Source organism: Octodon degus, unplaced genomic scaffold (genome assembly GCF_000260255.1).
Source record: "Octodon degus isolate 3935 unplaced genomic scaffold, OctDeg1.0 scaffold00182, whole genome shotgun sequence".
Lineage (NCBI taxonomy): Eukaryota > Metazoa > Chordata > Mammalia > Rodentia > Octodontidae > Octodon > Octodon degus.
In genome coordinates this window covers 4,554,908-4,575,294 of record NW_004524758.1, presented here as the reverse complement: position 1 = coordinate 4,575,294, position 20,387 = coordinate 4,554,908, and the positions used below count along the sequence as shown (strand labels likewise).

Below are 20,387 nucleotides of genomic sequence, written 5' to 3'. Positions count from 1 at the left end.
GGGTATACAGCATTTTGTTTAATCATTTGCTTATGGAATTTTTTTTATTTTCATATGAAATAAAAATCAAAGAAACAAAAAGTAATCATGATGAAGTAGTTCAGGCCATGTGATAAGCTGCTTTTCATGAGAATGTATATTAACAATAGCGAAGCCACCAGTATGTACTGAAATTTCAGAACATACTAAAGTTGAACAATTAAATACATTCATGAGGGGCTGCGAAGATGGCTCAGTGGAATAAGCGCTTCCCTGGCAAGCGCAAGGGTCTGAGTTCAGTCCCCGGTTCTGCAACAAATAAATAAATAAATTCATGGTGTATGGCAGAGGGACAGATTTCTCACTGACAGGGTGGGGCTCAGAAGCAAGTTTGAGAAGGAGGCTATACCAGTACATTTGGTGCTGGGCTAAAGTTGAAAATACTGAATTCATGAATTCATGTTTAGCAAGATAGGTGCAAATTTATATGGAGGGGTGTGTGTGTGTGTGTGTGTGTGTGTGTGTGTGTGTACATCAGTATACACAAATGTATTTCTTTTCTCTGATCATTGGGAGGCCCCAGAGGCAATGGCAACCTAGTATCAAGAGGCATATCTTATTCCTAGATTTGATATCTGTCTTAGTTACTTTTCTTGTCACTGAGATTCAAAACCCAGCTCCCAGAAGTTGAAGGAGAAATGGTTGTTTCCTATTGCAGTTCACAGAAGTCTCAGTCCAAGTTGGCTAGCTTTAAGGCAAAGGGCCATAAGAGAGGAAAAAGTTCATGTGTGGCAGGCAAAAGGCAGCTGGCAGCAAGCAGCAGCAGCAGCAGCAGCTTACTTTCCCCCCAGGGTACAAGCTATTTGGTTGGTGCCACCCAGGATGGGCCTTCCCACTATCCAGAACTGTGCTAAGCCATTCAGTGGGTGCATCCCAGTGTCACTCATGCTAGGTTTAGCCACCTCTGAGAAGCCTTATCTATGAGTGCATGTCTCTTGGAGGGGACATCAAAATACAAGCTGTAACAATAGCTAATTCTATTGTCCAAGGAAGTGAAGCCTCCTTTCAGTTAACACCTGTGAATTTTTTAAACAAACAAATAAAGGGAAGAGACAAATATCCCATGCAGAACAATTCCAAATTATTTATAGTCCTATTCTACCCTGAAGAGAAAACCAGCTACCACCTACTTGTGAGCTGTGTGTACTTTGTGCAGCACCTTTCCGCCGAAGAGCCCAGTGCCAAGAAGGGGGTGAGAAACTGCATGGTGGAAACCCGACAAGCATCACCTCAACACGGTGATCAGTGTCTCCAAACTAGACTCATCCAAACCAAGGGAACTCTGAGAAGCAAACAGCCAAGAGGAGTCTGCCAAGCCACGAGACTAAAACTTACGCACTATGTACATGTGCCACCCTTGATCTGGAACCAAACAATGACATTAGAAAAAAACAAGAAAGGTGAAAAAGTATAGATTTTACTTTATAGTAGTGTATTAATATTGATCTACCAGTTGTGACAAATGCATATTAACCTGTCAATAAAGAGGAGCTAGGTGTGTGGTATATGAAAATTCTCTGTAATGTCTTTCAAATTTTCTGTATAGACATTCCTCATTTAACAACAGAGTTCTGTTCCTGCAGCTACATCATTAACTGAATTGGTTGCTAAATGAGTAAGCGTGGATGGCATGTGCATTTCAATATTCAGAATAAAGACGTGGTAAAAGGAAACCCCATAGCAAGGACTTTGCTTTCATTGGCTGACGTTTGCATGCAGCACTACGATGTGCAGTAGGACCCAAAAGTAGGCCCTGCCACCGTGCTGCACAACAAGGTGGAGTACATGAGGAAACAACAGAAAGACACTGTGTCTTTCTAAATAAGATGTACAGAACTGTACAAAAAAGATGGACTGTAAGTCTGAGCTGCAGGTCGTGACTCCGAACAGTGTGCCTCGGTTGTTACCCTGAACAATTGGTCAACAGTTAAGTTTTAAAAGGAGGAAGATTTGTAAATCTAAAACTAATCTAAAATTCCACTATTTAAAGAATACAGAGCATGCAACTGACCCTAGAAATACTGTTTGGCACCAAAAAGGATCAAAGTAGCAATAGATGCCACAAAGTAGTCGGACCTAAGACATTAGGCTAAATGAACAAGCAGGTACAAGGGATCGTGCTACACGATTCCATTTATATTTGTGACCCCCAGATGAGACAAATATTCAAAGGCCAGAATTGGATCGATTTGTACTTGAATCTGGATCAAGAGAAGCCAGTTTTCCAAGGCAAGTGCCAGTCCATCTAGACACGCCTTTGAAGCACAGCCCCCCTGAGGGGCAGAGAAGCCTGCTCTGCCCAGAAGACCAGGAGCTCAAATGCCAAGTCACCGTAGGCTCTGCTTCTGACCCCTGTGTGTGTTCCCAGGACTGAAGTTGAAAGAGCAGAAGAAGCCTCCAGCTCAGGCACAGCTCCCCACGCAGACCTGGCTTCATCTTCCCTCCTCCTGTGTCCTTTCCACTCAGCTGAGCCATCACACCTGCCCACATCCTGCAAGCTATCGATCCCCTTCCCCTAAATGACCAGGGCCATTCAAGAGGTGCTGATGGATTATAAACACAGATCAAGAAAACCTCAGAAGAGTGAGCAGGAACTGTAATGAGAAGAGAAATTGGTTATTGACTTTGCATTTCTCTCATTTAAACATTGAGGTAGCCCGGAGCTTACCGGACTCTGAGAAGGAGCTCACAGCAGGAGAAGCCCGCTGCCTGGGTGGGAGCCCTGGCTTCTCCTATCACAGAAACCTCCTCCACCTCCTTGGGGACCCCTCCTTGCTGCAGGGCATGTGGCAGAAGCTTTAGGTCTCACTGGAATTTGGGAGTGACCCTTATCCTTCCTGAGCCCCAGGCTGCTTACCAATGGAGTGGGGACAGTAGTGTGTACTGTATGGGGCCTCTGTGAGACCTGAAGCCTGAGGAGAGGGCCTGGTATGGTAAAGCATGGCATGCAGTGGGGGGCTCTGGCCTGCAAAGGACCCAGAAAACCCCAGCAGAACTCTGTCTGATGATTGTGTAATACACCAGGCAGCATGGACTTGGAGACCGCATTTGAGACTGCTATGGACACTGGGAGCCACCAGAGGACAGGGCAGGGAAGGTGGCTCCCTCCAAGTCATGGTGACAACGGCAAGGGCAATAATTGATAATGGTGATAATAACCATGTCCTGGGCATTGCTCCAGAGTCTTGGACCGTCCTGCTCCTCTTACCATCGCCATGTACTTGGACGCCTCACTGTGTTTGCTGCTGTCATCTCGGGACTTCTGTGGGAGCCAAGGGGTTAGAGTTTGGAGTACAAACATTGCAGATACATGCCTGTGGGACAGAGCAAGAGGAGGACTGAGCTGAGGAGCTCTGAGCATGCAAGCCCAGCAAAGCCACGGCTGACCCAACTGAGCCCGGTGTGGGAGCAGGCCCTCAGAGCTGCTGTCTGTCCCGAGATGAAAGCTCGCACTTCCCTGGGCTGCCTGGGCAAGTTCGTGGCCTCAAGTGACCCAGGGACTGGCAGCTGGGGACTGACCTCTCTTCCCAGGGCCCAGGGTGCCCTCCCTGGAAGGGCCCAGACAGCACAGTGCGTTTTCCAAGGGGTGAGGGAGGCACAAATACAGAGCACACAAGCAATTCTGGCAAAGTTGGGATTCCCACTCAGACAGGCATGCTGGAGCAGCTGTGTGGCCTGTGGACAGGTGGCACCTGTGCTGTGCTTTACTTTTTGAACATCCCATCACCTTTAGATGGCTGCATCCTATGATGACCCTCAGGACAGGTCACATCCCAGAGGAGACCAAGGCTCAGTGCTCCACACTGCCATTCTGCTGCAATGAGCACCGGGGCAAGCTCAGCTCCAGTGACCGGTTGCTGAGTGTGCTCTGGGCAGACTGGGGCCTCTCCCACAGGGGGTGAGCTGGGTCTGTCCAAGGCAGGCCTGCACACCCCAGACACAGCTGTCCTGAGGATGGCACTCCTGCCCAAAGAGGGCCCATAAACAGGAAGGCAGGGAGGGAGGCTGATGGTTTGACCTTGACAGATGGCTTTGTGCGCATCCTTACTGAAATATTACTGTGGACATGGCCTGTCTCCTCAGAGAGGAGATACTCACAAGACATGCAAATAGGCAGCAAGATTGCTGACATGGAAAGAATAGCAATATTATCCTAATGGCTCTGAAATAAAATACAATCACCGGGTAAATTTACCCTGAAATGTGTCCATCAGCTTCATGGAGAAGCCTCTCACCTTCTGTCTCCACCTTCAGTCACCTTCTCCTCTCAGAGAGGCAGTGGCTCTCTTTTACAGCCAAGAAAGAGCCTCAGGCCCAGGGCCCTACTCCTGCAGACTGGACACACCCCAGAGGCTCTGCACTCAGCACCCAGCAGCGCCAAGAGCTCACTGCTCCAGCCAGGGAGTGGCGTCCAGCTGTGTCTCCACCCAGGCCACTATCCCTCCCAGTGGCCCTAGTCAAGTGTCCTGGCCTCCTCCCCACCCCAAGTCCAGGGCTGCCCTTTATATGTTCAACTCAGTAGTGGCTATCATGTTAGGGTCTTGTACCGAGATGCCAGTGTGGGGCTCCTGTGGGCAAGGCCTGCTGCGCCTGTCTGTGTCCCCAGATACTCTCGAGGATCCTTCCACCACCTCTGAGACCCTCAGTCTCACACAGGCCTTCAAGAAGTCCTGCACACAGCACTTCCTGAAAGACAGCCTGAAGGTGACCCCTGGTTAGGCTGGGCTGAGCCCTGCGCCCTGACTTCTGATCCCTGCCCTCTCTGCTCCCACCTGCCAGGCTCTGAGAGTGCAGAGTAGAGGGCGATGCTGCCTGTGGTGCTAAAGTTTCTGCCCAGGCTCAGTGATACTGAGAGCCATGCTCAGGCGTACAGCTTCCTCAGCTGAGGAGCAGCCCTGGGCTCATCCACCTCATGCATGCGCATGCCCTCACACGCCTGGATTGGCATACACCCCCTTCATAGCCTCACACGTGCGTGCGTGCATGCACATGTTCAAACATACATCACATATGCACTAACACAGGCTTACACATGCACTCACACACTCAGATGCATCTCTGGTTATCTCTGAGGTGGACTCGAAAGGTTTCAACCCTGTGCCATTCTAGGAACTGTCATTTTTTATGACCTTTTGAAATGTTGTTCAACTGTGTACTGTATCTCACGATTGAGGCTCTCGACATAGGGCTAAGGGGACGCCAGGGCTTCTTTGGTTCCTCCCTCTCTACTCACCTTCCAATGTGTCCTTAAAGCCACAGAATATCCAAGAATGATCAGTGATGCCCCTCCTTCTCATATCTGACATGGCTCGGAGCCCTCTGCCGCAGCAGCTCTGTAACTGTCCGGTACCAGCAGGGTCCTCAGGGTTGTAACTCTGACACAAGGCCCACGGCACCCCCTGGGCAAGGTAGCAATGTATGGAGAAGGCTGTCCTGGAGCCAGTTCAGGGCCAGGGACAGCAGCACTGAGGGCTGTACACACAGGTGTCTGAACGAGGAGGCCACTGCTGTGTGCTTGGCTCCTTCCTGAACAGCCCGCTTGGACATGAAGCATTGCCTGGAGAGGAAGGGTGTTTCCTGCCTCCCCCTGTGGGGCACACACATGCCCATGGGTTGTCCAGAACAGTGGTCTGGATGGATAGCCCTTTCTCCTCCTGCTTCTGTCTCTTCATCTTACACAAGACCAAGTTGGATAAGGTGACTGTAAGCTCCATCTCTTCTGTGATGCCAGGTGTTGTTGGCATGGGTTCCCAGCTGCCACTGCCATTCTTGTGGTTTGCAACACAGAAAGTCCCACCCCGCATCCTGCCTGTCTGCAGAACTTCCTGGAACCCCTGCCCTCCTCACCAGGTGTCCACCCCTCTGAGGCTGCTTTAGATCCCAGTTCCAAGGCCTCTCCCAGTTTCTGTCTTGGTGCCTTTGAGACCTAAATACTCCTGGTGTAGGTACAATGGAGTGAAGCTGCCCTCCTCCACATGCCCAGCATTGTGTGGGGATGGCCAGGAAGTTGTGTAAGGTTTCTAAAATTTGCAAGTGATTTTGGAATATAGAGGGCAAAGAAAAAGCTTAGTGGTGCAAGACTGATTTTAGATAATGCTCAAATTAGAATTTTTGTTCCATGAAATTGTCAGAACAGGTCAGACAAGATATTAGAAGAGACAGTGTGACCTGTATCCTCATTCCCTCCTTCTGCATACTCCCAAAATACAGCTGGATACTTATTTCCACAGAACTGCATACTGTCTATCGAGTGGCCCGGGAAATCTCCAGAGCTGTGCAGCACAAATCAGATTCCTGACTTGTGCTTTGAACCCAGCCCTGCAGCAGACAGAGGGAGCCGCTGTGTCGCATGCATGCCAGCAGCCCCATGCCAGGGCCTCAGGGCCAACTCCTCCCCTTGTCTCAAAAGTTTTCAGGGAACACTCAAATGCACAGAGCAGCCAGTGACCCACTGCCAAGGAGCCATCCTGGTATCTCCAGAGAGGTAGAGGAAAGTCTGAGCCTTATGGCTTCTCACTATAAGTTTCCTTCCTCCGGCATGAAAGAGACATGGGAGAAAAGTAAAGAAGTCCTTCATTGCTCAGTGAAGGAGGCCTGCTGAAGACAAGCGAGGCCCCTGGGTGAGGAAGCAGGCAGGCAAAGAATTCAGTGGGCTGGGTGGGGAGTGGAGCTCTCTGGGTGAGAAGGTGTCTTAACAGGCGCTGACTGGGCAAGGCTCTGTGCCTGCTGGAGAACAAAAGAGGAAGTTCACAGTAAACCAGGGGAAGAAGCCGGAAGTCAGTCTAGAAGCTGCTCAGTGTTGGTCTCAGGATGCCCACACCAGGCTGGCTCGCTGCCATGGTGACCTAGTGGCCCACTGCATGGGCACAGACCCCTCACTCAAGAACCAGGAAAGCTGGAGCCATCTCTTCATTGGACACATTACTCGATGAGGGAAGAGGCTGATGCTCAGGAAAAGGGACCTGACTAGGGGAACTCTTTACAGCATCCTTCTGAATGAGTGCCATGCAAGGCAGGGGATCATGCCTGTGGTTAAGGCTGACAGCCAGAAGCCACGTCCAACAAAAGGAGTCTGAAAGCTCCTGACCAAAGACCAGGGCTCACTCTGGTCTTTGGAACAGGTGCCTCCTTCAATTGTGCTCCGCTCCAGTGAACCTGAGAGACAAAGAGCATTAGCAGCAGCATCTTAGCCTGCAAGGACGTCCTCTGGGAGCTTCTGGTGCAGCTTGGGGTCCTTGCTCCCACAGGACTGATGGAGAAAGCGGGGAGCCCCTAGTGCCCTGGAGAACTGGTATCTGGGAGGGTCAGCGTACGGGTTGTTTAGGAGCTACTTCACGCATGATGCATCCCCGAGATTTCTTAACCAACCTCAGACTGGCAAGAATGGTTCCCAACTCTCTGAAAGACCCCTCCTCATGCATTGGTATTTTGGTAATTATGGGAGCACCTGACTGTCCCATCTGACGGGTTTGATCAAGGTCTCTCATTACTCTACACTACTGGGAGATCTTGTGGCAGTGGCATGATTTCTAGTGAGACACACCACAGCTCAGTACACTCGTCTGGTACACTATTTGACAGACAATAAAAAGTTATTAGTCACATGGAGATGAAAGCAAAGCTGTTAATCAAAGACAGTTGACCTCTAGATTTTTTAAATGTTAAAGTAAGTAACAATTTTGAAACTATGATTGTGGTGGATTGACAACTGGTGGTCAACTTGTAACACCCGGATGAAGTGAACTAGCAGGGTGCTGGGTGTGGGAGGCCCACCTGAGACTGTTGGCAGCGGCGTGCGAGGTAGGGCTGGAGAAGAGTCAGCGAAGCTGTAGGGAGCTGTCAGTTTTCCTGGTGGTGCTTGTCATGCTGTAGCCAGTGAGGTTGGCTCCGGTTAACTTTGGGGCAGCTCTGGTTCTGATGGTGCACTGTTCAGTCTCCTGGAGAAAATTGTCGCATTTGCCTTCCTGATATAAACTTGGCTGTTCTCATTGTTGGAGGAGCTCAGGGCTTCACTGTCACTGAGGATGGCTGCGGCACGTTTTGGGGGAGCGCTTGTCATCGTTCCTGGCTCCAGTGCAGATCCCGCGGCTGCCAGCACAGCTCCCTCAGCCCACTGCCACAGACTTTCTAGCGTTCACCACTGACCTTGGGCCTTTCCAGTGCAGATCTGTGAAGGGTGCCTGCATGCAGTCTTGTCGTGGGCTCCTGGCCTCCAGCTGGCCTCATGGGGGACATTGATATGGGCTCTGGGCCTTCAGCTGGACTCGTGGGACGTTGCCATGGTGTCCAGGCCTTCAGCTGGATTCTCTAGCCTACTATGTGGACAGATTTCCTGTACTCTCTTTGTACATGAGTCTGGGTGACTATTATAAAATAAGGTTATAATTAAGTGTCCTGTATTCTGTTACTGTTCACCTTGAAAAACCCAGACTATTATTATTAATGTAATAAAGAAATAAAGAAAACAAAGACAAATGGATGAAGAGGTAGAAAAGAAGAATCTAAAGAATGAGACCAGATGGGTATTCTAGAATTTTAAAATATCACAACTAATCAAACTGAGAAGTAAAGAAAAAATTAGCTAATTCAGAATTGTTTCAATTAACATACAGAACTAAGGTTTTTCAAAATTAATTATAATACTGCAGCATGTGAGATGCAGCTAACACAGATTAATTGTAGCACCAAGAGGAGAGAAATTGAAGAGTGGTAAGAGGTAATATTTGAAGCACCAATGATCAGGAAGATTACAAAGTTGATGAAAAGCACACATCTACACAGTCAGGAAGTCTAGCAAAGCATAATCAGAAAAATACAAAAATAGCGCATCCACAAGTAACCAGCAAATGAGTGAAGGGCACATGGAAGAGAAATCTCCGAAGTCAAGTCGGAGGAAAAGCAGGTTATTTTCAGAAGAACAATAGTAGCAGCAACTGAAGAGAGAAGGAAAATTTCAAAAGTAAGGAATTACAGAGGCAAAGAGCTGAAAATTCAAACTACTGCTTTGTAACTATAGTCTTACAAAATGAAAATGAAATAGATTTTCTTTCTCTGAAAAACCAAACAATTCTTCACTAACAGACATTTTCTGTAGAAAAAAAAATCACAGAAAATCCTTCACGCTAAAGACATTCCCAGGTAGAAGTGTATAATTGCGGAAAGGAATAAAGAGCTCTAAAGGAATAAATGTGAAGACAGCTATGAAGTCAGATTGCCTGTGTCCGCTGCGGCACCGATGACTCACGGGGCTACCAAATGTGGGCAAGCGCAGCGCAGCAGCAAGCCTGAGAGCCGGGACTGCAAGTGCTCACGCACAAGGCATTGGATTAAGTTTCACTGCAACCTCTAAGGGCGCCCACTCAAAAAGTATAACTAATATTTTAGTGATGAAACCAAACTGAAACAATTTTATTCAAAAAAGGCTAAAAAAGGAGGGAGCGTTCCTATCAGTAGACCAGTAGAAGTCAGCAGAACCCAAGCCATCCTGTGTATATACAGATAGTTTTTCCATTTCTTCCTTCTTTCTCTGTTGTTCCTGCACTTTTTGATCAGCTTTGTGTGTCTAGGTCTGGTAATCCGAACAGCTAACTTGAAGACAATGATGTGCGATCTGACAATCATTGTTGAATTCCTATCACTTTGTTTAGTGAAATTCTGTATCATTTCTAATGTCTTTTTATTAACTGTTTTATTTTGTTTAATTTTTTTTAAAAAGAGGGACAAAGAATGCAAAGCTAATTGAGCCAAGTGAAAAGATTATTAATATGATAGAATTAAGCCCAAGCATATAGTAATTATTTTAATGGCAATTAGAATCATCTGTCCAAAGTCAGAGTATTAAAATAAAGATATCTAACTGTATTATTTACAAGACATACACTAACTACAAGAGCAAAGATAAATGAAAATAAAAAAATGATAAGAAACATACCATCAAACCTATGTAACACACACAATCAGAAAATACAAAGGAAAATAATCTGAAAAGCAAAGATTATTAAAGATTAAAATTCATTTTATTCTTTAACAGCTTTTACATACATAAAATTGACTCACTTAAGCGCATGATCAGTGCTGTTGCTGAGACGGTGCCACCAAAAAGCAACCAACTTTGAATCATCTTAGTTACTTCAGAGAGAAGCCCCGTAGACCGTAGAAAACATCTACAGAGCCAGAGTTTTGTCTTCAAGTGTCATATCATCATAAGTTCTTTGTAGTATACAACCTTCACTGAACTGAGGAAATTCCCTTCTATTTCCAATTTCTTAAATGGTATTTTTCGGATGAGAGGTTGTTGAAGTTCTTCATATGATCTTTGCAAATCTCTCGAGGTGACGGTGTACTTTTTGATTAGTTTTTCTATTGCTGTAATGCATTGTATTATTTGGTTTTTGGATGTTAAGCCAATCTTGTGTCCCTGGGCCAACTCCCCGTTGAGTGTCTTTGTGTTCATATGTGTAAGCGACATTGATTAATCGATGTCTTTCTTGTAACATCTTTACTTAGCTTTGATATCAGGACAACACTGTCCTCACAAAGTAGGATGAGAAATATTCTTTTTTTGCCTATGTTTTAGAAGATATTGTGAGAATTGATGATAATCCTTATGTAAGTGTTTGGTTAAGTTCAGATGTAAAGTTAGCTGGCCACGAACTTTCTGTAGGTAGTTTTGTTTTTTTCATTCCTAAATTACCATTCAGTTTAATTCCTTGTTACATAATAATCTCAGGCTATTTCTTCTACAGTCAGTTTCAGTAATTCTATTTTCTAAGAATATTTTCTTGTCTTTTAATTTTTTTTAACATATTTAGTACAGGGTCTCACTACCCAGCTGGGCCTCGTAGTGATCCTCCTGTTTTCAGGCCCCGAGTGCTGGGATTACAGGAGTGTGCCACCACACCCAGTCTTTAACTTTTTTTATTTTTAAAAAAGAATAAGAAAAAAAATAAACACATTAGAAATGATACAGAATTTCACTAAGCAAAATGATAGAAATTCAATGATGGTTGTTATATTGCAGATATTTGTCCTCAGATTAGTTTAGATTATCAGATATAAGTAAGCAAAATTGGTCAAAAATTAAAAAGAGATAAGAAAACTCTAAGCATTAACTGCTCCTTTGAGTAGAGCAGCAAAACTCAGCAGAGCAACTGACCCCACTATCCTGTGTAAATACATATCTACTTCTTCTTCCTTTCCTTTTTCCTTTCTCTCACCAAGTTGTTCCTTCCCTTGGAGCAGTTTCTTTCCCTTTTACAGTATCTGTTTTACCTTTCAGATTTTATTTTGTTTCAGGGGCTTACACCAGCAAGACAAAGCAATGCTAACTCATGGGTCTGGTTTATTTCACCCATGAGTACAGTCTCCATTTGCATCCATTTACCTATAAAAGCCTTGAATTTATCTTTTTTATAGCTTCATTGTTTAAAAATAACACTAGGAATATTTTTATATAGAGAACATACAGTTGCATTATTTTTAATCCAACTTCACAACTTTTCCTTTTATCGGATTATTTAATCCATTCACAGTATTATTGTTGCATACTATGTATGGTTGAATTTATGCTTGCCATCTTCTGTTTTGTTTACTGTATGTCTCTATTGTCCACTCTGTATTTCTATAGCAGAATAGTTGAGAGTTGCTAATTCATCAAGAATATAGATTTTTTTCTCTTGCAGTACAGAGATGGGAAGTGCAATGTGGAGGGGCTGACCTCTCCGGGTCATTTTCACTCTGTCCTTATGTGGCAAGGGTGGAAGGGTGAGGAAGTGTGTGCTTGTCCACATGCTCAGGAGAAGATGGAGTCCAAACTCGCTTTCATAACAGCTTCGCTCTTGGGCTGGCGAACTTGCTCCGTAGTGACGGCGCCAGTCCACTCAGGGGAGCAGAGCCCTTTTAGGGCCCTGATCGGTTTTTCAAGGTCTCACCTCTCCCTGTGGCTAAGTTTCTAACACATGAACTTGGAGGGTCCCAATATGGTCTCAGCGATACCTCATATCATTTTTGACACACATGTAATGTTTGTCCTTTATTGCTTTCTTTTGTGTTAAGTGAATGTGTTTTGGTGTTGAATTTTAGCTTCCTTAATTTTTTCACTATACTTTTGAACCTTGTTCAGTGATTTCTCCAGTGTTTACCACATCATTATCTCTCAGTTACTCTGCTATTGTTGCTGGGACAAATCCGACACTCAAAATGAAGGAAAGAAAGGTTTGTTTAGCCCACAGTTACTGGAGGGTTCAGTTTATACTCAGCTGGCTCCAAGGCAGAGTAGCACAGGGCAGCAGCAGCCTGTCGTGGTGGTGGAGGACAGCAAGACAGCAAGAGCAAAAGGAGGAGTAACAGCAACAGTTGACTACAGGGAGCAAGTCTGTCTCCCTGTCTGCTCGTGTTACATTCAGGCTATTGGCCCCAGGCTGGGCGTAGCGCTCACACCCATAATCCCAGCAGTACTCACACCCATAATCCCAGCCTTGGATCATGAATTAATCACAGATTGTAGAACTGCACCTCAATGACAGCATGAGGCTCTGCGGGGGACAAATACACACAAACCATAACACATTGTACGTTTCTGGATTCAAGTTCAGATTTTTACTTGCCTAATTCCAGCTGCATGTAGGCACTTTAAACCTACAGCCTATGCCCTTCTTTCCTCTCTGTATCCTTAAATGTTCCACATTATACAATACACAGCTGAACTTATGCTTCACTAGCTGTAGTTTTTTCTTGACCCAGTAGGGTTTGCTCTCCCCACTCCCTTATGCTGTCGATGGCGGGCACATTACGTATGTATCATATTCCTGTATGTTGCAGATCCTCCCTTGCAGGGCGGACCCAGCTTTTGTACAATTCCTTTTGGAATCAGTTAGAAGAAACTGCTCTGTGCCACATGGGTCTGTGGGGTCTGCCACTGCCTCTGCTGTGTGCTCTGCTTTTCACTTGTATCCCGAGTGCATGTCCAGGATAACTTGCTTCTGACCTGAAGAACTTCCTGTTTCTTGTGAGTCTATTCTCCACAAAATCTCTTAGTTACCTTTACTTTGGAAAGTATTTGACCACCAGCTTTGAAATATATTTGCCAGATTGTCCCTCTGCCCCTGGAGCCCTGAATGCTGTTCCTCGCTTCTTGGTTCCCATTAATACAGCTGGCTGAGAATTATTTTCCTGAGATTCTGTTATGTGCAATCATGCTTTTGCTTCTTCCTGCTTTCCAATGTCTTCTCTTTGGGTTTGGCCTTCAGTGCCTACTAAGATGCACCCACTTCTTCTCTTTGCATTTGTCTCATGTAGAGCTCATTGAGTTTGCTGCGTAAGTAAGCTGCTGCATTCCCATAACTGTGGGGATTTTTTTTTTTTTTTTCAGAACCAGGGATCGAACTCAGGCCCTTGCACTTGCCAGGGAAGCGCTTATTCCTCTGAGCCATCTCCCCAGCCCTGTGGGGATTTTTATGTAATAAATCTCAGTACTTTTCTGCTCCTTACTCCTTTTCGGTGCTCAGTCGGTATGCTCTGTGGTGTCCCAGGTTCCTTTGAGGCTCCGCTCACCATATTCATTGTTTCTTTGACTCTGTTGTTCAACTGGGCTAATCTCCAAGCTCTATCTGTACTGTCACCATTTCGACCATTTCACAGCTATTGTCAGTCCCCTCTGAGGAAATTGCTTTTGTTGTTATACTCTTTAATTGCATGAAGTTTGTTTTTATAATATGTATTCATAATACATACATATATATATGTATATATATATAATACTGGTATACTATTTTATAATATATAAAATAAAATATAATGTTTACATGTTAATGAATTATTTTATGTCAGTAAGGTATCTATTGATAATGATGCCATGAACTTGTCACCATTGGAGAATGGAGCAGCACTCACAGAGGTGGATGGAAACAGTGTGTTACACCAAGGACTCAGAGGAACTAGGTGCCCTGGGTGTCTTGTGCTGTTTCTTTACATAAGAGTTTCAGGCTGGAGAAATCAAGTCAGGGCATGGTTAGACAGTCGTCATGTGCTGGTAGGCCATTTCCATCTTGAGTTTCTGTTTTCCAAAGTTCCATTCTCCTCACCATTTCCCCCCTTTGATTCCCTATCCTATAAGGTATCACCATTCCCCAGCGGGCTATGCAGGTGGAAGACCATGACCCAGCAAGTGGCCTTCCTAGTGACTGTGGTCTATAAGTCTCACTAGGGTGCCCAGAAGACACAGCCCTATGGCCACAAGTGACAGGACAGTCAGCAGTGTTTGCGCTAGGGACAGTAGTGATGATGTCCATTGGCCTGGGATTCAGCTCTTGCCTTCTCCCAGTTCTTTCTTTCTCTGTTGGATCTTGTCCCTCGATTCCCTCACCTTGTGGTGCCCACCCCTGACTGGTTCACAGAATAGCAGACTTTCCCTAGGAGGATGCACATACCACCCTTCTCTGGGGTGAGAAGGTCTAGGCCATGCCTGTTTTGTAGGGTTGCTGCTGCCAGTGAATTAATCTGGCCTTGAAGGGAGAATAGTGAGCTGGCCACCCAGTCCATGTCATTGTTTAGTTCATGGGACAGTCAATAAGATTCCTCCTAAACTGGTCTCAACTCTGTTGGCTATTCCTGAGTCAATTAAAACTGAGGCTAATGAAGCTCTTTTCCTGCCTGAGTTGCTGCCAGGGTTCAGGGCCACCTCCATCTCATGGCCTGAGAGGTGGAGATTTTAGTGAGAAAATCCTAAACACCTGTGCCCACCCCATTCACCTATGTGCAGCAATAAACTGTGTCCTCGCATGGGTAGAACACCCGAGGGACAGCACGGAGCTGCAGTATTTGGCAGTGTCTGACTGTGGGAACAGACTGAGTAGTGCATGGATCCTAGGGACCCATTCTTTGGGCCAGTCTGGGGACTAAAAAGGTACTTGTATTGGCCCTTGAGCTGTCCAGGGGGCCCCCAGTGGCTGTTGGCTCCCTCATGCACTCATGCGCTCACATATCATTCTAGGGGTTTCTTAGGAGGTTCCAACTGGCTGAACTTAGGTTCTTATGTACTCCCTTCTGTACAGGGGCAGGCACAATGAACAGAACTGGGGTACAGCACTGTAAAGCAGACTACAGGTGGTGTTTAGGAGCCTATGTATCTGTAGGGTAGGGTGAAGTGGTGAACTTTGTCAGTGGATCGAAGCTGGATAGATCTGTATGCTGGTAAGGTTGTTGTTCTTGTCCCAAGTTTGCCAGTGTTTCTGAACCTACTTGCTCTTTGTGTGCCTTGTCTGGTGCTAACTGCCTCACTGGACGTGCCCCCATGAGTCACATAGGTCCAACAGGTAACTTTTCATATTGGTTGCAGTAGGTTGACCCTAGGCTTGTGATTTGGCCAGAGAGTCTACCTATAGGACAGTGGCTACCAGCATATTGGCACAGGATGGCCTTCTGGTAGCAGCTGGCCACTATGTAGGTGTACGCCCTGAGTCCAGGAGCTCAGCTTCAGCCCATGGTCATCAGGTGATTATGGGCTTCAAAGCACAGAATAGATGTAAATTGGGAGGTCACTGCTGCCCAGAAAATCTAGGACTTGAGAGATGACATTAGGGCCACATGCTGTTGGCAATGGGGCTAAGACCTTTAAGTGGAAGTAGTCTGAAGGATCCCTAACTGGCTGGGTAGAAGCAGAAGATACCAGTTAAACACCCTGGCCCATGAGAAGATTAGGATTGGCAGACACCTTCTACTTCATATCCAGTTTTCTAGGGTGACCTCACAAACCTGAGAACCAGGGGTGACAGTTACCATCAGCCTTTATTGGGGAGAGCTGCCCATGAATGGCATCCTCAGCCTTCTACTATGTGTAGACTTGTCAGCCTCTGTGCTGACTAGAGCAGGGCTGTTGTCTTTTGGCAGTGCCCTCAGGGTTGTGTTGTGCCCAGGCAGTTTCTGCGAGTGTCGAGTTTTCAGAGGGTCTTGCAGGTTGTGATGAGCAGTCCAGGTGGCTCAGGAGTCTTTGGAATAAGCTTTGTCAGCCTTGAATGGTGTACCCAAAGAACAATATCTGTGAGTTCAAAAGCAGTCAGGGTGACCCTAACAGCAATGTGAAACCCTGTCCACACACACTAAATGGGTTCCCTTTTCCCACTTGTGACCAAGACTAAATCCCTTGGCAGGAATGAGTGTGTGAGACTGCCTGAAGATGGTGAGATCCTTTCAGGGAAAACTTTATTGATGTAAGAGGTCTTTTCCTAAGACCTGTAATTCAGCAGTCAGATTTGATTCTCCTGGCAGTCTGACATCTCCTTTGAAGGCTCTAATTATGAGAGGGGGCCTTACGAACAGCATTTCACAGGGGGAACAACTGGGTGGTCCTGGTAGTAGGGTCAGGGAAGTATATTAACCCAGGTTAGGTGAGTTTCCTGACAAAATTTGGTAAGAGTGGTCTTTAGAGTGTAATTCATACACTCCACTTGCCCTGAACTCCGAGGCCCTCAGGCTGTGTGGAGATTCCATCTGATCTTCAACAGATTTGTAAGAGTCTGTTATTTCTGCCGTAAACTTCTGCCCATTGTCACTCCTGATAGTGAGGGGCAGCCAACACTGGGGAATGATTTCTCACCACAAGACCTTGGTCACTTCTTGGGCTTTTTCTATCCATGTGGGTATGGCTTCCACCCAGCCTGCGTACGTACCGACAAGGACCAGCAGGTATTTGCAGCCATGGTATGGCTGGGTCTCTGAGCATTCTACTTCCAAGTCTTCAGTGGGAGAGGTCCCAGTGTGTTGCATCCCCTAGAGGGCTTTGCCCATTGTAGAGAGTTGTATTGGGCGCAGTCTTGAAAAACCCCAGAACATTATACACTATCTCAATTGTATACTGTAGATTATTCTTTTGGCATATCCTTTTCCTTGCGTGTTGCAGAGGTGAATGAAGGCCTCCTACCTAGCTCAGCTCATAGCAGTCACCTACTTCCTACTATTCTCAGAGTCACTCATTCTCAAGCCACTCCTCCTTCATGAAAGAGGAAAACCTGGGCTTGACATTGGATCAAGGCCTTTGTTTTTGGGCTGGGGAGATAGCTCAGTAGAATAAGCTCTTGCCCGGCAAGCACAGGGTGATGAGTTCAATTCTTGGTACCCCACCCCCCCAAAAAATGCCTTTCTTCTAGACAGCCATCACCATGGCTGCACTTAGGACCCCTTGGCTCACCATAACTACAAATATGCCTTAGTATCTTTGTTCCCCCCATGGGTTGCACTGGGTACGGTATATTGGAATTAATGTAATATGATTTTAATTACTTCTCCATTACAAATATAAACTTCCCTGACTGAGATGAGGATCAGGAAAGGCTCTTTATAGGGGTCTTCCCAGATTTTCCTCCCTTGTGTGGTAGCCCTGCTGTCTGTGTGGGACCTGGACTCCCAATATGCAGGCTAGAAGGGAAACTTTGGTTTTTTGTTTGTTTGTTTTGTTTTGTTTTTTGTTTTTTTTTTCAGTTGTGACTCCAGACAGGATCCAAAGAGGAGTTTCAGGCCCTTCTCTGGGTTTTGTGGAGGCTTCCTTTACCTTTCTGTGTTAGCCTCTTAAGGCACTGTGTCAACCTTAAAAGGGCAAGGAAAACTTTGTTTTAAATGTTGGGAGTCCAGGTCTTGCAAGGCGCTGTTCTCTGAGCACCATCCCCACCAGGGCCGAGTGCTTGGAAGTGGGAGCTAGCAGCCCAAACCAGGAATTCAGTAACAAAAAGATAACTGGAACATCTCTAATGGAAGAAGTTTTAAAAATACAGTTCTAAGTGACACACATCTCAATGAAAAAGTTACAGAATAGAAATTAAAGAATGTTCTAACTTGAGTAGAAGTGAAGACATGACATATCAAAAACATGCAATGTTCCTAAATCATATCTGGAGGAAAGTTAATTGATATATATATATATATATATATATATATATATATGTAAAAACCAATTGCTTAACCATTGTCTTCAGGATGTAGAAAAGAAATTGAATCTTAAACAGTAAGGAGAATAAAATATAAATATATTGTTAAATACTGGAGCTATAAAGCAAATGTAGAAAAGATAGGCAAACTTTCAATTATCAGAAGCAAAAACATACAGTTTTTATAGAAATCATAAAATATGGTGATTATAAATGCATTTATACCCTGAAAAGAAAACTTTTATGAAATAGTTTAAGATTCCTTTAAAAACATATTCTACCCGGCAGCAGAAGGAAGGACAGCAGGTATGAATGGCATGATACCAATGAAAGCAACCAGATGGCCAGTCACAGGCAGCTGTCCCTAACTGGCCAGTGCTGATGGCTCACTGGCAATTTTCTTTAATACTGCTGACATCAGCCACTTATGTTCATGGCTTCCTTTGCAGCCCTGACCAAGTCAAAGGAGGCCACCAGCCCCCAGAAACATCCCATGTTCTGTCCCTCTGTGGCCAAGGAGAGAGTATAGGCCATGTACCCAGGAGGAGGAAGTTTGGAGAAGTTGTTTATCTCTAAAAGAAAAAAATCTAACTTTTAAGGTTCCATTTTGCAGAGCCCTTACACTATGAGAGATAAGTACCCTAATCTTACAAAAAATAAAGAGCAGTCAATTTCTATTTATTTTATGGCCAGTAAATACTTCATGGCAAAACCTGACAAAGAAATTATCATGGGAATAAAAGAAACTAAATTTACAGATAAATCTCTTATAAACAAAAAGAGATTCAAAAATAGACAAAGGAAACCCCGCAGATCAGGGCGGCAGGAGACATGTGCAGGGAGGTTAGCGCGTGCAGGTGGCCGCTGGAGGAGCTCCATCATCCCGAGCACACACAGTGCTGGGCAAAACCTCCTTAGGCGGTTTTGAATCAGACGCTGATGTTGAAATTCTGCAAGGTCCTTGCATTTACAGGTGAAGTACTGCTGAAAGTGAAGGAGAAAATGAGGAAAATGGGAGGGAGAAACAAGGAGAAGAGGGAAAAACAAGGGCAGGATGAGGAGGACAAGGAGTGTAGGCAAAAAACAGGATGTGTACAATTGGATATCAAGACCTGCAGTATACAAGGCAATGTAAGACAAAGGGACAAACAGAACAGACTGGGAGCCAGAAATAGAAACAGGCACACACGTGTGCATGTGTGCACACACGCACTTGGTTTACGTGTCTTATTGGTTCTGCGTCACTAGATAAATCTAACTAACATAGTCATTGTCTCAGTTACTTTTCTTTCATTGCTGGGACAAAATACCCAAAATCCAAAACTAAGGCAGGAAAGATTTATTTAGCTCACAGTTAGTGAAGGTTTCAGTCCATAGTCAGCTGGCTCCAAGGCAGAGTGGCTCATGGCAGAGGGCAGCAATTCACGGTTCCGGAAAACAGCAAGGAGCAAAGGGCCAAAGGCGAAGAGCAGTGGCTATGGCAGCTAACAACCCCCCCCATTATGTATCTGGTACAGGGTCTCAATACACAGCTCAGACTCATAGTGATCCTCCTGTTTTCAGCTCTCCAGTGCTGGGATTACAGGCATGTACCACCATGCCTAGTCTCAGTGGCTGGCTCAGCGCACCTGGGGATGGGTCTGGCACAGCATGTGGTGCTGAGGATCAAACCCTGGTCCTTCTGCTTGCATAAGCAGGGGCTTAGTCTGCTGAGCTATCTCTCCAGCCTGTCTTTCTCCCTTTTGTATTTTGGCTATCCCCCACCCCCACCCCGGATGGGGGTAGCACTCACACCCATAATCCCAGCACTGGAGCATGAATTAATCACAAACTCTAGAAGCCTGCCACAGTGACTGCATGAGACTTCGGGGGACACTAGACACAAACCACAGTAGTCATCACAGATGACTAATTAAAATTAAGACAGAAGTGTGTTAAATTGACACATGATTCAGAGTGACTGGAACTGCAGTCGTCAAAAGCCCCCAGTGGTCTAGGGTAGGACAAGCAGAGCCCTCATACCTGACTGCTTTACAGTTGTTAGATGTCATCTACAGAAGCAGAACACTGCGTGCCTTCCACGGGAATGCACATAAAATTGGGAGAAATTTCTAAACTGTGTGGATGATTTTCTTGCTAAGATGTTTCTCCTCCTTTCTTAAGGTCCTCTTGCCCTAGAAGCAGCTCCTCTCCTAGACATGTCGCCATCTTGTCTTCTACAAAGACAGGTCATGAAGGTGAGAAAACCCTCCATGTGCCCTCCACTGGAAGCTACGCAAGTGCCCATCAACAGTCGACTGAACCAAGTGTGACACGCCCACAGAATAGCATCTAAGTAGTACTTCCATGACAAAGAACAGCTAAAAAATTTCGCGATGACAAAGCCAACCTTACACAGGCTACTGAAAGATATTCTAGAGAGGGACCAAAACA

General features: G+C 45.6%; 1 non-coding gene and 1 pseudogene across 1 annotated transcript; one reads left to right on the top strand and one right to left on the bottom strand.

The window, feature by feature from the left end:
- LOC101592388 overlaps positions 1 to 20,387 on the top strand; it is a 74,263-nt pseudogene that overhangs the window by 48,420 nt on the left and 5,456 nt on the right.
- On the bottom strand, positions 17,510 to 17,629 carry LOC111813319. Its single transcript, XR_002818620.1, has one exon. It is a non-coding gene; the product is annotated as a small nucleolar RNA SNORA26 (small nucleolar RNA).